Genomic DNA, 22702 nt, shown 5'->3' with positions numbered 1-22702 from the left:
CTTTGCCCAGGTTTTGCGAAATTGTACCATACTGAAGCACGGAAAGTTCATGGAATTCACAGGCTTGACAATGAGGCGAGATTGATGTCCCTCAGAGTAGGAAATGGTTGAGCTGAAGGGAGCTGCTGCATTGTAGGACAACAGACTGGTGTGGGGAATTTTACATTTTAAATGCAGCGTGGTTGAAATTTCTGGGGCACTACGTAGGAAGTACAGCAATGATGATAGTAGTTACATATAATAACAATTAACAGGTCGAATGATTCCATGTAAATATATTTTATTGTTCTACAAGGTACAAAGCATGTTGTCACAAACACTCATCAGAGTGAACTAATTGAAGGTCCGTTGACGTTAGATGAGCTAACTCAGGGCAGTGATACTGTTCCGGACAACTCCACGGAGTTTCTACCCCCCACACTTTTATGGCTGCTCTCTTATAGATTAGACGTTTATGAATTCTGAAAAAGAGATCTACCCTAACAAAGACATGACTGTACCCTCATTTTGCATTTGGTATTTGCCCATATAAATCAATGTCTATTAGTTCCATCTCTTTCTTTGGGATGATATTCTGTTGAGTCCTCTGCTAGTTTTGTTGTTGACTTTTACATGTTGACATCTGTCACAAGTGGTTAAAATATTTCTGACTCTTCTCGCTAAGTTATAAAAATATATACTTTCCTGGCTCTTCTGGATGCACTTCCAACTTCCACAGTGTCCATGAACTTACACGTACATATTTGAAAGACTGTCAATATACTGTTCAGGTCAGCTCATCTTCCGCCTATTACTGTCTGGATTATTTCTGTTCTGCGTTAATTTCCGCACCGTGTAGCCACGTCATATACTACAACACTGGGTCCATATGCTTTGCCTTATTTGTTGCACAAAATTTGCATTAAAAGACGAACATTTAGCCTTAGGCTGCGATCACAGTGGCGCCGATATCGGTGGATTCCGCTGGCTACTGACATCGGACGAATATGTCTGATCTTTTAAAATCAGCCGGCCGGGGTGGCCGTGCGGTTCTAGGCGCTACAGTTTGGACCTGCGTTACCGCTACGGTCGCAGGTTCGAGTCCTGCCTCGGGCATGGATGTGTGTGATGTCCCTAGGTTAGTTAGGTTTAAGTAATTCTAAGTTCTAGGAGACTGATGAAAAAAAATGGTTCAAATGGCTCTGAGCACTATGGGACTCAACTGCTGTGGTCATAAGTCCCCTAGAACTTAGAACTACTTAAACCTAACTAACCTAAGGACATCACGCACATCCATGCCCGAGGCAGGATTCGAACCTGCGACCGTAGCGGCCATGCGGTTCCAGACTGTAGCGCCTTTAACCGCTCGTCCACTCCGGCCGGCTGAGACTGATGACCTCAGAAGTTAAGTCCCATAGTGCTCAGAGCCATTTTTAAAATGAGTACGCTACTATGTGCACAATCACAATGTAGCTGATCGAACGTACAGACTTAGGACGAAAACCGATGAAATACAAATCAAAAAAATGGTTCAAATGGCTATGAGCACTATGGGACTTAACTTCTGAGGTCATCAGTCCCCTTGAATGTAGAACTACTTAAACGTAACTAACCTAAGGACATCACACACATCCATGCCCGAGGCAGGATGCGAACCTGCGACCGTAGCGTCGCGCGGTTTCAGACTGTAGCGCCTAGAACCGCTCGGCCACTCCGGCCGGCCTAAATTCAAATCAGTTCGTTTTCTTAAGTAATACTGGCTGACGTAACACGAAATATAGACTGTGAAAACTGACAATTTCATTCAAAGAAGGAGATTGTGTTATCCTGAGTATGACATATATAATCTGGATATAATTCAGAATATATGGACTGAAATCGCAGGTTTATTGCGAATCACAAGCAGGCAAAATTTGTGTTGGAAATTTAACCTCAAAAATAATTTGTTCACTTGAAAGGGATGGTGTCTTAAAGTCGCTGCAGTGGGTTGTAATAGGTGTACATTAATTGCCTAGAAATTATTACTTCAGCTTAGTGGTGTTTTTGTGCCAGTAGGATGGTGATTCTCTTACATGAAGTGGTTTGCAAATGTGGCATATCCTTTTCCACTTTTCAGTGTTTTAGGTGTTCAGAGTATCTTATTCGAAGTTTTATGTTTGTCTTTCACGAGTATTCTGAATGACAGCCGCTGAAGGTTAATTAACGTATGTCTGCACAACTTAAAATAAATTCAGCAAAACAGGGTGTTTTAATTATGCTTTTCAAGGCTACTACGAATCATCTGGAGTATGTAACAGAAGATTTCTCATTCATGTAATATGTTTGTAAAGCGTGTCTGTTAATTCCAGAAACTAAGGACAGAGGATACAGTACTCGCCACGTTCTTTTCAAGACAGATATATAGCTCATGCACATGCATTCGGCATCTTTCTAATAGCAAAAGCCGCATTGTAGCACTCGTCTCCAAGCACACAGAGACGTTGTGTTATTCATCTCATCCTTGAAGGTTAAAATCAAACCTCTCCTTGGCCCCATCAAACACTGAAGAGGGAGATCGGACGCGCTGTGGCCAAGCTGTCGGCCGATGTTATCGGGCGACCTCTGGCCGTGGCATCTGACGACCGTTGTCGCTGCCACTGTGAACGTAACCTTAGGCTCAGGTACATCGGCGATTGTTAACGCAACTTTCGTGCGATAAATAATGCAAGAAATACGGACCCAGCGCTGTGGTATATGACGTGATTACATGGTACGGATATTAATGCACATTGTAGATTAGATGAGTACTTGTTCCATAGATCATGAATGCAACACTTCATAATGATGTGGAACGTGTCAGGTTAATAAAAGGTATCTATACAAGATATTACATTACACAAAATATTACATGACACTTAATATTTTTAATTATTTTTTTTTTGGGGGGGGGGGGGGGGGGGGGAATTACCCACTTACTATACCCATAAATTCATCTAATGAGTATAAGGAGTTGCCATTAAGAAATTCTTTTAATTTCCTTTTAATTGCTATATGGCTATCTGTCAGAAATTATGATGCAATGGTAAGTGACCAAAGACTTTTGTGGCAGCATAATTTACCTCTTTCTGAGCCAAAGTTAGATTTAACCTTGAGTAGTGAAGATCATCCTTTGTCCTAGTGTTGTAGCCATGTACACTGCTATTACTTTTGAATTCATTCGGACTGTTAATAACAAATTTCGTAAATGAATATATACATATATACACACACACACACACACACATATTATATATATATATATATATATATATATATATATATATATATATATTGTGAGGCTACAGTGAGGATCTCTAGCTCTTTAAATAAGTGTCTGCAGGATGATTTTGGATGCGCTCCAGCAATTATTCTGATTACACGCTTTTGTGCAATGAACACTCTTTTACCCCAGAATATGATGCCATACGAAAGCAGAGAATGAAAATAGGCGTGGTAAGCTAATTTACCCCCCATGAACCATAGACCTTGCCGTTGGTGGAGAGGCTTGTGTGCCTCAGCGATACAGATGGCCGTACCGTAGGTGCAACCACAACGGAGGGGTATTTGTTGAGAGGCCAGACAAACGTGTGGTTCCTGAAGAGGGGTAGCAGCCTTTTCAGTAGTTGCAGGGCAACAGTATGGATGATTGACTAATCTGGCCTTGTAACACTAACCAAAACGGTCTTGCTGTGATGGTACTGAGAACGGCTGAAAGCAAGGGGAAACTACGGCCATAATTTTTCCCGAGGGCATCCAGCTTTGCTGTATAGTTAAATGATGATGGCGTCCTCTTGGGTAAAATATTCCGGAGGTAAAATAGTCCCCCATTCAGATCTCTGGGCGGGGACTACTCAAGAGGACGTCATTATCAGGAAAAAGAAAACTGGCGTTCTACGGATCGGAGCGTGGAATGTCAGATCCCTTAATCGGGCAGGTAGGTTAGAAAATTTAAAAAGGGAAATGGATAGGTTAAAGTTAGATATGGTGGGAATTAGTGAAGTTCGGTGACAGGAGGAACAAGACTTTTGGTCAGGTGAATACAGGGTGATAAATACAAAATCAAATAGGGGTAAATCAGGAGTAGGTTTAATAATGAATAAAAAAAATTGGAGTGCGGGTAAGCTACTATATACAGCATAGTGAACGCATTATTGTGGCCAAGATAGACAAGAAGCCTACACCTACTACAGTAGTACAAGTTTACATGCCAACTAGCTCTGCAGATCATGAAGAAATTGATGAAATGTATGATGAGATAAAAGAAATAGTTCAGGTAGTGAAGGGAGACGAAAATTTAATAGTCATGAGTGACTGGAATTCGAGAGTAGGAAAAGGAAGAGAAGGAAACGTAGTAGGTGAATATGGATTGGGGCTAAGAAATGAAAGAGGAAGCCGCCTCGTAGAGTTTTGCACAGAGCATAACTTAATCACAGCTAACACTTGGTTCAAGAATAATGAAAGGAGGTTGTATACATGGAAGAATCCTGGAGATACTAGAAGGTATCAGATAGATTATATAATGGTAAGACAGAGATTTAGGAACCAGGTTTTAAATTGTAAAACATCTCAGGGGCAGATGTGGACTCTGACCACAATCTATTGCTTATGAACTGTAGATTAAAACTGAAGAAACTGCAAAAAGGTGGGAATTTAAGGCGATGGGACCTGGATAAACTGAAAGAACCAGAGGTTGTAGAAAGTTTCAGGGAGAGCATAGGGGAACAATTGACAGAAATGGGGGAAAGAAGTACAGTAGAAGAAGAATGGGTAGCTCTGAGGGATGAAGTAGTGAAGGCAGCAAAGGATCAAGTAGGTAAAAAGACGAGGGCTAGTAGAAATCCTTGGGTAAGAGAAGAAATATTGAGTTTAATTGATGAAAGGAGAAAATATAAAAATGCAGTAAATGAAGCAGGCAAAAAGGAATACAAACGTCTCAAAAATGAGATCGACAGGAAGTGCAAAATGGCTAAGCAGAGGTGGCTAGAGGACAAATGTAAGGATATAGAGGCTTATCTCACGAGGGGTAAGATAGATACTGCCTACAGGAAAATTAAAGAGACCTTAGGAGAAAAGAGAACCACTTGTATGAATATCAACAGCTCAGATCGAAACACAGTTATAAGCAAAGAAGGGAAAGCAGAAAGGTGGAAGGAGTATATAGAGGGTCTATACAAGGGCGATGTACTTGAGGACAATATTATGGAAATGGAAGAGGATGAAGATGAAATGGGAGATACGATACTGCGTGAAGAGTTTCACACAGCACTGAAAGACCTGAGTCGAAACAAGGCCCCGGGAGTAGACAACATTCCATTAGAACTACTGACGGCCTTGGGAGAGCCAGTCCTGACAAAACTCTACCATCTGGTGAGCAAGATGCATGAGACAGGCGAAATACCCTCAGACTTCAAGAAGAATATAATAATTGCAATCCCAAAGAAAGCAGGTGTTGACAGATGTGAAAATAACCGAGCAATCAGTTTAATAAGTCACAGCTGCAAAATACTAACACGAATTCTTTACAGACGAATGGAAAAACTGGCAGAAGCCGACCTCGGGGAAGATCAGTTTGGATTCCGTAGAAATATTGGAACACGTGAGGCAATACTGACCTTACGACTTATCTTAGAAGAAAGATTAAGGAAAGGCAAACCGACATTTCTAGCATTTGTAGACTTAGAGAAAGCTTTTGATAATGTTGACTGGAATACTCTCTTTCAAATTCTAAAGGTGGCAGGGGTAAAATACAGGGAGCGAAAGGCTGTTTACAATTTGTACAGAAACCAGATGGCAGTTGTAAGAGTCGAGGGGCATGAAAGGGAAGCAGTGGTTGGGAAGGGAGTGAGACAGTGTTGTAGCCTCTCCCCAATGTTATTCAATCTGTGTATTGAGCAAGCAGTAAAGGAAACAAAAGAAAAATTCGTGGTAGGTATTAAAATCCATGGAGAAGAAATAAAAACTTTGAGGTTTGCCGATGACATTGTAATTCTATCAGAGACAGCAAAGGACTTGCAAGAGCAGTTGAACGGAATGGACAGTCTCTTGAAAGGAGGATATAAGATGAACATAAACAAAAGCAAAACGAGGATAATGGAATGTAGTCGAATTAAGTCGCGTGATGCTGAGGGAATTAGATTAGGAAATGAGACACTTAAAGTAATAAAGGAGTTTTGCTATTTGGGGAGCAAAATAACTGATGATGGTCGAAGTAGAGAGGATATAAAATGTAGACTGGCAATGGCAAGGAAAGCGTTTCTGAAGAAGAGGAATTTGTTAACATCGAGTATAGATTTAAGTGTCAGGAAGTCGTTTCTGAAAGTACTTGTATGGAGTGTAGCCATGTGTGGAAGTGAAACATGGACGATAAATAGTTTGGACAAGAAGAGAATAGAAGCTTTCGAAATGTGGTGCTACAGAAGAATGCTGAAGATTAGATGGGTAGATCACATAACTAATGATGAAGTATTGAACAGAGTTGGGGAGAAGAGGAGTTTGTGGCACATTTTGACAAAAAGAAGGGAACAGTTAGTAGGACATGTTCTGAGGCATCAAGGGATCACACATTTAGCATTGGAGGTCAGCGTGGAGGGTAAAAATCGTAGAGGGAGACCAAGAGATGAATACACTAAGCAGATACAGAAGGATGTAGGGGAGATGAAGAAGCTTGCACAGGATAGGGTAGCATGGAGAGCTGCATCAAACCAGTCTCAGGACTGAAGACCACAACAACAACAACAACAAGCTAATTTACTGAGATGTATATCGCAAAAATTTGCAATGACCCTAATAGCATAAGTAGCTGAACTCAAACGTTTCAGCAGACCTTTTTCCAGTTGAACCCCTCATCAATGCATACAGCTAGAAATTTTGAATATTCTACCTTAGCTACCGATTTCTGATCGAAGTCTATATTTATTACTGGTGTCATTCCATTTACTGTATGGAACTGTATATACTGTGTTTTGTCAAAGTTTAATGGAGCCAATTTGCAGAGAACCACTTAATGATTTTCTGAAAAACATCGTTTACAATTTCACCAGTTAATTCTTGTCTGTTGGGTGTGATAGCTATATTGTATCATCGGCAAAAAGTACCAGCTTTGCATCTTCGTGAATATAGAATGGCAAGTCATTAATATATATTAAGAACAGCAGAGGACCCAAGACCGAACCTTGAGGCACCCCATTCTTGACTGTTCCCCAGTTTGAGAAATCACCTATTTTTTGCATATTATGTGAACTGCTTATTTGAACTTTCTTCACTCTTCCAGTTAGGTATGATTTAAACGATTTGAGCGCTGCCCCATTAATACTTGAGCTTATCTAGAAGTATTCCATGATTTACACAATCAAAAGTCTTTGAGAGATCACAAAAAATCCCAGTGGGTGATATCCGGTTACTCAGAGCGTTTAATATAAGGATAGGCGTGTTCCCAAGGTCGTACCGCAGACGGATGGGTCCGGGCCCATTTTCTTACGTCTGAAGATGCAACTTGTAGCGGCTACATGTGCGTTAAATAACACAGTGTTGTGGCCATCGACTACCAGTGGCCACAGTTGTTGAGGGTTGCTTTACCTTCCCATTAGGGTAGTCCGATACTCACAATGGAATTTATTCACAGTCAAGTGCTTATAATGGAGGTTGAAAAGCTGAACTGTTTTATGATGTTCGCCACACTGATTATAAAAATCGTTATAAGAAACAAGATGCATCGACAAGTGTATGTTAAACGCTTGTCAGAGACCGACAAAGAAATGTGGAAGCAGAAGAAACAAATGAAATAGGTAAGCATTTGTAGTATTATTTATTTATAGTTCTTAAAAGAGTATAGCAATAACACTGAACACATCCTCTTTTTCCCTTAGAGATATTAATGATGGACCTAATGAACTCAGACATTCAGTAAAACTGCTAGGCATTCATCTTGATACCAAACTGTGCTGGAATACGCACACAGAAAAGCTGTGCAGTAAGTTGGCAAGAGTTCTACAGGGTGTTGCAAAAAGGTACGGCCAAACTTTCAGGAAACATTCCTCACACACAAATAAAGAAAAGACGTTATGTGGACATGTGTCCGGAAACGCTTAATTTCCATGTTAGAGCTCATTTTAGTTTCTTCCACCTACGCTCAATGGAGCACGTTATCATGATTTCATACGGGATACTCTACCTGTGCTGCTAGAACATGTGCCTTTACAAGTACGACACAACATGTGGTTCATGCACGATGGAGCTCCTGCACATTTCAGTCGTAGTGTTTGTTCGCTTCTCAACAACAGATTCGGTGACCGATGGATTGGTAGAGGTGGACCAATTCCATGGCCTCCACGCTCTCCTGACTTCAACCCTCTTGACTTTCATTTATGGGGGCATTTGAAAGCTCTTGTCTACGCACACCCGGTACCAAATGTAGAGAGTCTTCGTGCTCGTATTGTGGACGGCTGTGATACAATACGCCATTCTCCAGGGCTGCATTAGCGCATCAGGAATTCCATGCGACGGAGGGTGGATGCATGTATCCTCGCTAATGGAGGACATTTTGAACATTTCCTGTAACAAAGTGTTTGAAGTCACGCTGGTACGTTCTGTTGCTCTGTGTTTCCACTCCATGATTAATGTGATTTGAAGAGAAGTAATAAAATGAGCTCTAACATGGAAAATAAGTGTTTCCGGACACATGTCCACATAACATATTTTCTTTCTTTGTGTGTGAGGAATGTTTCCTGAAAGTTTGGCCGTACCTTTTTGTATCACCCTGTATATCTCCTTAGAAAACTGAAGGATTGTGTCGGTAAGGAGTGCATACTTATGGCATACCATGCCTTTTTCTGTACTCATCTGTATTATGGAATACCTCTTTGGGGAAACTCTGCTGGGGCAAAAGATGTTTCCCTCTGGAAGAAGAAAGCCATTAGATGTATTTTTGGTGTGAGCAATTTAACTTCTTGCAGACAGTACTTCATGGAGCACAAAATTCTTACAGTTCCCAGTCTACACATACTTAAAGCTATTATGCATGCCAAAGAGAATGCCCACATGTATGAAAGCAGGTCAGATGTGCACTCATATGAAACCAGAAATCGGAACTTATTAGACATTCCTTGGACACGTTTGAGTAAAATCCAGAATAATTTTTTACATGGTGGCAAAACATTTTACAACAATACATCACATGGAACGAGGGAATTGCATGAGAATAGATTTAAAATGGTGGTACAGACATGGTTGAAAGAGAAAACATTCTATAGCATAAGTGAATTCCTACATAATGAAAAAATGTGATTCTCTATTATTATAAATGTGAATGTGATCAAAGAAACTGTAATTTGTGTCATACAACCATACTGACCTTTTATATAATCATATACCATATGTTAACTTTTGTGTAATCATTTGTACCAGAATCTGTATAACTATGTAACTACTGACCTTATGTATAACCATTTGTATGACCATCTAACGATGCCTATACAACACAACAGTTGTCTACAGGCAACCAAATAAATATGAAATAAATATGAAAATATCACGAACATCGATTGGTCTCATTGTTATTGTGCGATGTTTGGTTCAATTATACTGTGCAATTATTTGCGGGTGGATATCGATCCATCTGAGTGAAACACAAAGATGAATTGCATCCACATCTGGGTTTTCACTGTTACGTTCAGACGTTCCACGATACTCGCCTTCAGGTGGATGAACGTCGAGTAGTGATGTATTCCATACCATTCCATCACAGCCTTGACATATTTATTGAAAAACTCAGCGCCGTTATCTGTTGGAAGGTTGTCTGGGTTTCGATTTGTCCCCGTCTGCAGCACTCCATCAAACACATGCGCGACTTCCTTTCCTGTTTTCGCTGTCACAGGTAATGCCCGGGCATATTTATATTAAGTATCAATGACCATTAAAATATATTTGAATCCGTTATTCACACTTGAATATCCCCTAATGTCGACAAGATCCGCCTGCCACAGGTCGTTTGCTGGTTTGTGCAGTTGTCTAACTACTTATTCGATGATGCCTGTCTCTCTAAGCTCAGAAATTATTGAAAGAACTTCATTCGAATGAGCTATATTACCAGCGGCAGTTGATGCCATGAGCAGTCGTAGGCTGTCTATTAGCTCAATGGCGTCGTCGTAATATACACTCCTGGAAATGGAAAAAAGAACACATTGACACCGGTGTGTCAGACCCACCATACTTGCTCCGGACACTGCGAGAGGGCTGTACAAGCAATGATCACACGCACGGCACAGCGGACACACCAGGAACCGCGGTGTTGGCCGTCGAATGGCGCTAGCTGCGCAGCATTTGTGCACCGCCGCCGTCAGTGTCAGCCAGTTTGCCGTGGCATACGGAGCTCCATCGCAGTCTTTAACACTGGTAGCATGCCGTGACAGCGTGGACGTGAACCGTATGTGCAGTTGACGGACTTTGAGCGAGGGCGTATAGTGGGCATGCGGGAGGCCGGGTGGACGTACCGCCGAATTGCTCAACACGTGGGGCGTGAGGTCTCCACAGTACATCGATGTTGTCGCCAGTGGTCGGCGGAAGGTGCACGTGCCCGTCGACCTGGGACCGGACCGCAGCGACGCACGGATGCACGTCAAGACCGTAGGATCCTACGCAGTGCCGTAGGGGACCGCACCACCACTTCCCAGCAAATTAGGGACACTGTTGCTCCTGGGGTATCGGCGAGGACCATTCGCAACCGTCTCCATGAAGCTGGGCTACGGTCCCGCACACCGTTAGGCCATCTTCCGCTCACGCCCCAACATTGTGCAGCCCGCCTCCAGTGGTGTCGCGACAGGCGTGAATGGAGGGACGAATGGAGACGTGTCGTCTTCAGCGATGAGAGTCGCTTCTGCCTTGGTGCCAATGATGGTCGTATGCGTGTTTGGCGCCGTGCAAGTGAGCGCCACAATCAGGACTGCATACGACCGAGGCACACAGGGCCAACACCCGGCATCATGGTGTGGGAAGCGATCTCCTACACTGGCCGTACACCACTGGTTATCGTTGAGGGGACACTGAATAGTGCACGGTACATCCAAACCGTCATCGAACCCATCGTTCTACCATTCCTAGACCGGCAAGGGAACTTGCTGTTCCAACAGGACAATGCACGTCCGCATGTATCCCGTGCCACCCAACGTGCTCTAGAAGGTGTAAGTCAACTACCCTGGCCAGCAAGATCTCCGGATCTGTCCCCCATTGAGCATGTTTGGGACTGGATGAAGCGTCGTCTCACGCGGTCTGCACGTCCAGCACGAACGCTGGTCCAACTGAGGCGCCAGGTGGAAATGGCATGGCAAGCCGTTCCACAGGACTACATCCAGCATCTCTACGATCGTCTCCATGGGAGAATAGCAGCCTGCATTGCTGCGAAAGGTGGATATACACTGTACTAGTGCCGACATTGAGCATGCTCTGTTGCCTGTGTCTATGTGCCTGTGGTTCTGTCAGTGTGATCATGTGATGTATTTGACCCCAGGAATGTGTCAATAAAGTTTCCCCTTCCTGGGACAATGAATTCACGGTGTTCTTATTTCAATTTCCAGGAGTGTACATACACTGCGGGCGTCGATTGCTCACTCTTTTATGCTGCATGTCAGTATCATCACCACTGCTATTTTTTCACCATCCAAAATAGTTCTTAAAGGGATCTGTATATCACATTGCTTCGGGTTTTTGTATTCTGATGTAAATCAGTTAAAAGCATTATTTCGCGAAACATTTCCAGATCTAAGGCGAATAATTTACAGTTTTTGTGGGTCTTAGGAAAATAAGGTTCAGTAGACTGGGTGTTCTTTGAAATTGTTTATCCCTGATTTGTATCGTTTTTTCATTTAAAGTTATAGGCTGTGTGCCGAACATGTATGGTTTCTCACGACTAATATCAAATGTTTTGTCTATCCTGTGACGGTTAATGGAATCGGCAATAGCGTCATCGTCGTCGTAGCGGAATTTCGCTGAGGGTTCATCGACGGATTCAGTAACTGGTTTAAAGGTTTATCGCAGTGTCAGCTCTTGCTTCAAATGGCCTAACCTCAGCAACCGTAACTTGTCGCGAACGGCCTTCCGTGCATCGATGACTTTATGCTTAGTGAACTTCTCGGTGTATACTAATCGGACTTCTGTGCAGCGTGAGGTTGTATATATCCGCTCTTCTTCTTCTTATGCTAGTCACTGTTCTCGGCAACAGCTATTTTCCCTTCAGTTAAGTTGCCTATCTTCTTTTCAATTGCGTTAACCCGTTCGTACACTGTCCCGTTCTCAATGACAGCTATTCCCCCTCCAGTTAAACTGTTTACTTTCTTCTCTCTTCTCGGTTACATTAACCCGATCATTCAGTGTATTGTTCAGCCTCAGAAGAGTTTGACAATAGGTCTCTAGTACCTTGCGTACAGCTCCAACCTTATGTTCGAGAGTTTGAATTTTCGCGTCCACGTAAAAGCGAATGTTTTCTCTATGTACACCCTTCCTACCAAACTGAGTGTCCGCCCGGGTAGCTGAGTGGTCAGCGTGACAGACTGTCAATCCTAAGGGCCCGGGTTCGATTCCTGGCTGGGTCGGAAATTTTCTCCGCTCAGGGACAGGGTGTGGTGTTGTCCTAATCATCATCATTTCATCCCCATCGACGCGCAGGTCGCCGAAGTGGCGTCAAATCGAAAGACCTGCACCAGGCGAACGGTCTACCCGACGGGAGGCCCTAGCCACACGACATTTCCATTTTTTACCAAACTGAGTTCCCGGCATGCGTGCGAATTTATCCATGGTGATGCGTGTACTGATGTACTAAAGTCTTTGCATGGCTGTATATATATATAGCAACTCATGGAAGTTCCGTCTGTACCTACCATCATTCAGTTTTCTTGTTTTATCAGTAAGGAGAAACCCATACTGTGGTTCCAGCAATCTGCGCATATCTTTACAAAATCATTGAATGACATGTCGGTTCCTACATGAGCCTGGTAAATGTGTTTGAAATTCAGATTGTCGTCTTTTAATAATATAATTATGTTTGCATTATCCCTCACCAGCTGTTTTGGGATTCTGGAATATGTCTTACTCAGATAAGATACATCAACAGCCATATGGCGACAGAAACAGAAATATCGCCTACCTTGATCTTGGTTTCCCACAACAACATCGTCAAATATGAACTCTGTATTTGGCTTTACTTTTTCCGGTGGAGGGATATCTCTGCTCTCATTGAATGTCGCGTATGTCACACCCTGCAGAATCTCCTGTAATATATGGTATTTGGGCTGAAACAGTGTTTTTGAAAATACCCATACATGCTCAAAGCGGACTCCATCTGGATGTGTTAGCAGCGACATGAGAACATGTGTCTTGCCACAGTTGGATGGACCTACAATTACAGCAGAGTCCCGCTAATCTGAACCCTGGTAATCCGAACGTTCGTTTAATCCGAACATTAAGAATGTTAGTCTAAGTATAGCAAACTGCTGTACATACACACTATTGTAATTTACACAGTATAGTAAATATGTATTAGCAAAATTGGCAAGAAAACATTAGGTTTAAACAATGCATAACAATGAACGGAAAGCTATCAAACTTACTAAAATACAGCGGACACTTTATCCCTACTTTTTAGATGACAAAAACTCATTGTTTTTTGGCGTAATGAAGACAGTTTGTTATATGACACATAGTTGCGCCATCGTCTGTTAAACATCAAATCAGCAGGTGTAGCAGTGGGCTAGTGCTCCAAATAACGTAACGCGAGGTCGAGAACTTCTGCTGCGTCACTGTGTGGCACCGGCTCTCCTTTATCACTTTCCGGCTCGTTGACACTTCCGTCACAGTAGTCCACTACTTCCTGGTCATGAGTCACAACAGCAGCTAAATCAGCGTCAGTAAGGTTGTGCCCCATCCGCTGCCATCTACTCATCTACGTCTCCTTCACTAGCTTCTTCACATCCAGGCATTGTCTGTATCATTTGTAGTACATCTTCCTCTTCATTTTCAACTAGGTTGTCCTGAAATTCGAGAGATGTCCACAGTTTTCTCCACGATTTTCTCAGAGTATTTTCTGAAATATTCTGCCATGCCTCAGCGGCCCAATAAACAACATCCTTCATATTGGTCTTTTTAATTTTGTCCAGTAAAGGACTGCTATCATCTTGGATCAGCACTCTTAAAAATTGTTTTCTGTAAATCAGTTTTAATGCTAGCAGTACGCCCTGGTCCATCGGCTGTAGAAGTGGTGTAACATTTGGCGGCAAAAACTTCGCCACAATTTCTCCATCACATAGTTCCTCAGTGCTGGGGTGAGATGGCACTCGATCAATCAAAATAACTGCACAGGGAGACAAACGATTTTCCTTAGAAAACCGTCGAACAGAGGGAACAAACTGACCGCGAAACCATCCTTTGAACAGCTTACCATCCATCCGTGCTTTTTTCTGGTTGTATACGGCAAGAACTTCATGTGGCAGTTTTTAAAAGCTCGGGGCCTAGCAGATTTGCCGATCAGTATTAAAGGCAGTTTGTGATTACCAGCAGCGTTGCTGCACGCTAATAAAGTCACATGATCTTTGTACATTTTAAAACCAGGAGCATGGTCTTCTGCTTTTGATGCGAGGCTTTTTATTGGAAATGCCCTAAAATTAAGGCCAGTCTCGTCAGCGTTATAAATTTGTTGGGGAGAATACTTTCCTTCTCTTATCATTTTTCCAAACTCACCCAAGTATTTTTTCACTGCATCATGGTCAGATGAAAGCTTCTCTCCACTAACTGTTAGCTGGCGGATTCAATGACGTTTTTTGAATCCGTCCAGCCAACCCGTACTCGCACTAAAAGACTCATCACCTTTCATTAACTTGTTCAGGTAAACAGCCTTCTCCTCTCAACGGAATTGTCGTTTCTCTTTCCTGCGTAAACCAAAGGAAAAGAGCTTCATCCACTTTATCGTACTGGGACTGTTTCAAAGTCTGCCGAATGTGGAGTGTTTTTCTCGAAGACGTTGCACAGGACTGTTCAAGCTTCACTCGGTTCTTCTTCCAATCACAAATGGTTGCTTTACCAACACCCAGTTCCGTTGCCAAAATGGTTCAAATGGCTCTGAGCACTATGGGACTCAACATCTGAGGTCATAAGTCCCGTAGAACTTAGAACTACTTAAACCTAACTAACCTAAGGACAACACACACATCCATGCCCGAGGCAGGATTCGAACCTGCGACCGTAGCGGTCGCGCGGTTCCAGACTGAAGCGCCTAGAACCGCTCGGCCACTCCTCCGTTGAGATACATTATCCACCTTTGTCTATCCGCTTCAAAGCATTCAGTTCTTCTTTGAGAGCTAACGTTGTATGTTTCCGTTTACTCATGACGAAAATACGTACACCACTACACCTGAACGAATACAATACAACTGTTACGCGTGCCAGCGATCGATAACTAACATAACCAAGCACTTTGCGAGCCAGCTGCCAGTGCACTGACCTCAGACACTACAAAGGTCTCAACAATGCACAACAACAAGGGCAGGGAGTGAGAGTGAGCCATTGTTCCCACACTTGTTCCCATTTGTTACCATGGTGTACCTATTACCTGCTTGGTATACTTCATTCTAGAAACTCGTCACCATAATTCCGGCTAATCCGAACAAATCGATAATCCGAACAAGGTCCAGTCCCAATTAGTTCGGATTACTATTGCACTATGTTGTGGGGAAGGAGTGCGCCATTCTTCTCCATCCGGTCTTCTTGCGCACCGTCACAGCTCCAGTCGCTTACAACTAAGTCTTGATGCTTCACCCACTCTGCCATGATACCTACTACGTCAGGTACTGTCGTGCAATGCATTTTTACAGAAGATAATGAACACTATGCCCTTTCTATGATGCCGACCATTTCAAGTACTGGCGTGCAATGGGGTTTTAATGAGAATTTAGTTAAATGACATAACTTTCTGCTGTTGCATGTTTCCAGTGAAAATAGTGGGGCAATAGCTTTAGTACTTGCAATGTAATAAGAGGTAAGAAATGAAAAACACATACATGGTCATATACATTTACTTATTCAGTAATCGTACACAGGATGCACTACATCAACTGGTTCTTTCTTTATCTTAACGCCATTACAGGGTATAAAAGGTAAAGCCTTCTTGTAAGCATAGAATTCAGCACGGTTTTCTCTCAAACTTATTGCCGGTACATTAGCTTTCGCCGGCACCATACTGACCCACTGTTCGAAGTCGTCTACATGCACACTGTTCATACTTAGATACTCTGCAATATCTCTGTACACAGCTTTAACACAAGGCAGCCATCTGTTCAGTCTTTCCAACACACTGGATAGTACCATCTGTAGATCGAAAAAGTTTTGATTGGTGGAATGCTGTAGATAAATGGATGTGTTGCCTGATTTCACACGGAGTGCAGACTCATTGTATCTGTTGTGATGGATAGGGTTAGAGCAGTATTGTAAGTGTCCGGAGGAGGACGGCTAGGGTGATAGCCGGCTGTCAACTACTGCATGATATACGCTTTTGCACGACAGAGTTCATCCCATTCCACCTCCATAAACCGAACTCTTAATACTTTTAGCTGCATTCTCAATCTCTATCAGAATACGCCACTCTCTGTCTGTGGTTGCTTCTGTACCAATATGTAAGCGTTTCGAACCGCTAGCGATTAAATTATACACTGAAAAGAAGAGTAGTGGTGCACAGGACTTAATTGGTATCTTCTCATCCACTACATCCTCACTCTGTCCATCCAGTACCACTGGAATATTCTGCGATGGCGCGTATGATAGAGGCCAGTACCGACCTGCCTCATGCTGATTAGGACCCCCGGTGCACTTCATCGAGTCAGGGGCTGGCTGGGTGTCTTCAACAGACAATAACAGCTGATTGTCCTGCTCCATCAAGCTGACCAGGTGCGTGACAGGATCCCAGTATGCTGCCACTGCTTCGAGTCCCGATGGCCTGGGTCATTCTGAGGTCCTGTGGCTTTTTGTTGTTCCCCTCTCAAATTCTGCTACAGAATGCCCAAAAGAAGTAATGCCAGAAAAAAACAGTATGTTTCCAAAGAGTGGGTCTACACTGGTTGTACTACATAGCAAACCAAGCAGCTGGTGTCTGTGCTCATTACAAGCAGGGTCGACAGAGTGGCACACAGCAGACAGAACTACAAGGTCAACAACTGTTTATCAATGGTACCCAATGGGACATAATGGACCAATGTTCTGATCATCCACCATTGTGACAGGAACCATCACCCTGAATACAACCCACACATTGATTTATGTACCTGATCTTGCCTTTGATGTTTTATCCACGGAAATCCAACCTTCCTTAATAACATGTTAGACCTCACCCTGCTTGCCTCCTTAATTGAATGTTAACCAAGTAGCACGGCCGCATGTTGATGGAACATCTTTTAGAGCGTATAACAGAAATACAACACCAAAAATCAGCTGTAATGACTGAAACTTCCTGGCAGATTAAAACTGTGTGCCAAACCGAGACTTGAACTCAGGACCTGCAAGGTTTGCAGGAGAGCTTCTGTAAAGTTTGGAAAGTAGAAGACGAGGTATTGGCAAAAGTAAAGCTGTGAGGATGGGGCGTGAGTCGTGCTTGGGTGGCTCAGTCGGTAGAGCACTTGCCTGCGAAAGGCAAAGGTCCCGAGTTCGAGTCTCAGTACAGCACACCGTTTTAATCTGCCAGGAAGTTTCATAATGGCGCACACTCCGTTGCAGAGTGAAAGTCTCATTCTGGGAGCTGTAATTACTGGTTATGGGATCGTCAGCCCCAGAAGTCTGATTTTCACAGAAACAGGAATCATATACCACAAATTCAAACAAAAAGCAAATCCTATCTCTGTCAACCTTCAACTTATGGGTTCAAACCAGTCGCAACCAGAAGCAACTTGACATGGGACAAAGTTAACCATAAGTGAAGACCTCAATGTAGAGCCAAATGCTAGTGAAGTCAGACAGATAATCTAAATAGTGCAAAGGACAAAGGGATACTGTGAGTGGAGGTGGAATTGTGAATAGTTGTAAATAAACCAGTACCTGTGTTTCTGCAAAATCTGAGGACAAATTTTCTCTGTAGGTGGGAGAAAATGTAATGGGTACAACTATAAACGAGACTTTGAAGTGCAGAATGAAAATATGTACACCTCCAAGGTCAGTCAGTGATTGCCAGTGGACAGCGTGGTTGGCAGCTTTGCAATGCCTCCATGATGATAGGTCACGTGTGCTGACAGTGCACCAGCCTGCAGGGAGTATTGCAGCCTGACAGCAACAACTGGGCCATTTCCTGTTCTAGACTATTCTTTATAACACACTAATTCCACTACTAGTGTGAAATCAGCATGGGGCTGCGGTATTTAAGGGTGCACGAACCAGCTTGTCATCACTGAACAGCTAGGCAGTTATGTGATGCCACCACTCCACTGCTCCATGCTGTGCTGATGACGCAGACACCTTTGCCTCCACTGCCACACGAACCACTGCATCCCACCTAAGTGCCGGGCACCAAGGGCAGGCTCACACTTTGCTGTTATCCTGAATTACAATGTGAGGGTCCAGGCTGCTATGTCCTTGCCAGGGTGCCCACCCCCACGTGTACGTGCACAGATACATATATATGATGTAACAACAAATCATCCAACAGGCACATCCACATGCAGTCCAGATTTCTGTCATCAGGGAATGACTATCCATAGACAGACCTCCTTATGCATGAAGAATGGTAATGATGGTGGAATAAAATTAGACATGTATTGAAATATAGACATTAGTGATAACCTATGTAATTTAAAACTACATGGGATGGAATCCAAAATTTTTGGGACTGGTGCTACCATCTGGAAAGTAAGAGTAGTAGATCTTTGCACTGCTAAGTGGCAACAGCTGGATATCTGATGAGTCGGTGCGGAGTGGCATTAAGCTGGGAGGATGTGTTGTGTGCCCACAGTGATTTCCATAATACTATGCGTTTGGTGTGTGGTGATTTTATGATGGATCCGTGAACAGAACAGCACATGTGTATCAAATTCTGTGTGAATCTCAGGAATGATTCAACAAGTGTTTGGGGGAAGAGCCCAGGCTCTCCAAGACACAAAAAAGTGAGACAGGTGAGGAGCGTGATCATTGTTTACTTCGATACCGAGGGAATTGTGCACAAAGTATTCGTCACATCCAACAAATCAGTGAATTCCGTGTACTACTGGTACGTTTTGCGATGGCTCTGTGGAAACGTACGGTGACGATGGCCCAAAATCTGATGTCGAGGGAACAGGCTGCTGCATCATGACAACGCACCCTGTCACACGTCCTTGCTCACCAGGAACTTTTTTGGCAAAAAACAACACGGGGGTTTTACGGCACCCACCGTACTCGCCAGATTTTGCACCTTGCGACTTCGCGCTATTGCCAAAACTGAAACTCAAGTTGAAAGACCGTCGGTTCGACACTCAAGAGAGGATTTGAGAAGCATCGCTGGCAGTGATAAACACTCTCAAAGAACAGGACTTCCAGGATACATTTGACCAGTGGCAGAAGCACTGGGACTGGTGTGTACGTGCGGACGGGAACTACTTCGAGGGTGATGGTGACCATTAGTCCAAAGGTAAGGTTTTCAACAAATGGCAGCACTAATCCCAGATATTTTGGGTAGCACCTCGTACTTTTACAACACACAGCTGTTTCTTTTCATCAACCATAATCCATTAACAGTTGCCTTCAGCTCCAAAACTTGATTACAAGAAATGCCTTCACAATGTTTACAGCAATGGTTCTTTTTTTTTATTTTTAGTAGACACAACAATCAAATGCAAATACTCCTGTACTGATACCCGTGTTCATTACACATCTATGTAGCACAAGTCACAGGGCTTTGTGTACCACTGTCACTTCCCCCTTTTCCTGTCTCCAGTTAGGAATGGTTCACAGGAACAATGACTGCCAGTAAGCCTCCACATGGCCCGAATCCATCTAATTTTTTCTTCACAGTATTTTCACGAGATATATGTATGAGGAAGCAATCTATTTCTCGACTCTTCTAGGAATGTACACTCTCGGAACTTCAACAGTACACCATACCTCTCCAGCAGCATCTGCCACTGGAGCCAGTTGACCATCTCCAGGATGCTTTCATGCTCAGTAAATGAACCTGTAACAAAGCGTGCTGTCCTCCAATGGATCTTCTGTATTTCCTTTATCAATCCTATCTGGTACAGATCCCACACTGACGAGTAATATTCAAGTATTCTTCGAACAAAGGATTTGAAATACTACTTCATTTGTTGACGGACAAAATTTCCCAAGATTCTTCCAATGAATCGGTCTCACATCTGCATTTCCTGTGATTACTTTTATGTGGTTGTTTCACTTTAAATTGCTCCATTCACATACTCCTAAATATTTTATGAAATGATTGCTTCCAATGATTGTTCTGCATTTGCGTACTCATGCATTAACCATTTAACTGCTCTGGATGTGTTAATGCACGTGCCTTTGTACCTGTGCGTGTGTGCTAGGAATGTCTTTATGTGTGCCACCACTCGTCCTATCTGGTACTCTGAATGTGTCTACGCGTACTATTTAAATCAAAGCTGCAAAATTGAAGAAAATGTGGCTTCTTATTGGAAAATGAACAGTTAAAATTTTCTCACTCTTCAGAAGATCGCCAGCACAATATTGTGCGTACCAGCATCTACCTCTGACTCTGAAAGAAATTTTACTGCTGCTGGTTTCATTTTCAACACCACAGTCGCTTTTACACCCGCACAGTGCTTATGCTCTTCTTTTTATTCATAATAATTCTGTCAGAGGCAAATGAGTGATATATATGCTGGAACTCTTTTCAGACATTAATCTTCAGTTTCTGCTGTATGTAGTGGTGAAAGGTTTTTGTTTACTGCACATTTTGCTGCATATTTCTGAGTTACATATGCAGTTTTTCATATTACCTTTGTTATTTGGTATGAAATAAAACTTAGCTTGTTTCCAAAATATTGTTGAGCAACAGGGCCAATGTTGGGAGCTTTACATCAGCCTTAGCTTATCATGTTTTGGTTGATTGGTTGGTTTGTTTGTTTGTTTGTTTGGGATATAAAAACACCCAACCCCTCACCTAAAAAGAAAACGAATGGAACGAACAAAAAACAGGGGAAACATACACCACAAGGAAAAGAAGAAGAAAGTCTTAAAACCTTAGAGCATATAGTCTGGGCTGGCTGATCACAATAATGAAAGAGGAGGCGCCAGCCACTCTGCAACACATTAAAATGTCCATCCCAAAAAGACAAGGCAAGATAAACATATATAGGGAAAACATGACCACCAAGACAAACAAATGCAAAGAAAGTGCGACAGAGTTAAAATGGAGGGAGGGTGGCGACCTTAGCGAAAAGGCTAAATGCCCACCCTTAGATGGTACGATAAAAACCCCCCCTCACGAATGAAACACAAAACTAAATCTGCTGCTGAGACATTGTCACCCAACACTGAAGGTAGGGCACTGGGAAGGTTACAAATCTGCCACAGAGTGGATAAAAGTGGGCAATCAAGTAAAATGTGGACGACAGTCATATGTGAGCCACTGTGACACCAAAGTGAGGTCCACGCGAGGGAGGAGGTAGCCATGTGTTACTCACGTATGGCCAATGCGGAGTCAGCAGAGAACCACAGAGTCCCTGCAAGAGGCCCGCATGGAGGTCTTCCACACATTCGTAGTCTCCTTAATCGCACGCAGTTTGTTGTGCGTACCTAGACAATGCCATTCCCCCTCCCATAGGTGAAACACCTTGCGGTGTAATAATGATCACAGGTCAGTTACAGGGATGCCGATTTCCAGAAGCCGTTTCCATGTAGCATGTTGGCAAGTTCATTTCCTGGGATTCCGACGTGGCCTGGGGTCCACAACACCACAGGACGACTGGACCATTCCAGGTCATAGATGGATTCCTGGATGGTCACTACCAAAAGATCGCGAGCGTCAATAGCTTGTAGGCTTTTCAAAGAGTCAGTACAGAGAAGAAACAACTCATCAGGGCACAAGCAGATGCACTCAAGAGCAAGAAAAATGGCCACCAGCTCCGCAGTGAAACCACTGCAGCCATCTTGCAAGGAGTGCTGTTCAGTATGTCCTCCATGGACAAATGCGAAGCCAACGTGACCATCAGGCATTGAGCTGTCAGTATAAACCACTTCATGGTCCCGGTACATGTCAAGAATTGAGAGGAAGTGACAGCAGAGAGCTCTGGGGTTAACCGAGTCCTTAGGACCATGTGAAAGAGCCAGGCATAGCTTTGGCCTAGGTGTACATGGAGGTGTACGTGAATTGACCCTGAGAACAGGTGGTAAAGGCAAGGACTCCACTTCAGACAGAAGAGATTGGACGCAAACCAATATCTTAAGCCCAGATCTGGGCCTCCGATGCAGGAGATGAACTGCCGTGGATGGGAAAATGAGATGGTAATTCGGATGCTCAGGAGAACTATGAATGTGCGGAACATAGCTGGCGAGCAGTTGTGCACCCCTAACCTTTAATGGAGGGACTTGGGCCTCCACCAGGACGCTGGTCACTGGACTAGTCCTAAATGGTCCTGTTGCCAGTCGATTGCCACAGTGGTGTACTGGGTCGAGTAAACGCAACACTGAGGGCACCGCCGAACCACAAACCAGACTCCCATAGCCAAGGTGGGATTGA

Source organism: Schistocerca piceifrons, chromosome X (genome assembly GCF_021461385.2).
Source record: "Schistocerca piceifrons isolate TAMUIC-IGC-003096 chromosome X, iqSchPice1.1, whole genome shotgun sequence".
Taxonomy (NCBI): Eukaryota; Metazoa; Arthropoda; class Insecta; order Orthoptera; family Acrididae; genus Schistocerca; species Schistocerca piceifrons.
This window is presented reverse-complemented; position numbering follows the sequence as displayed.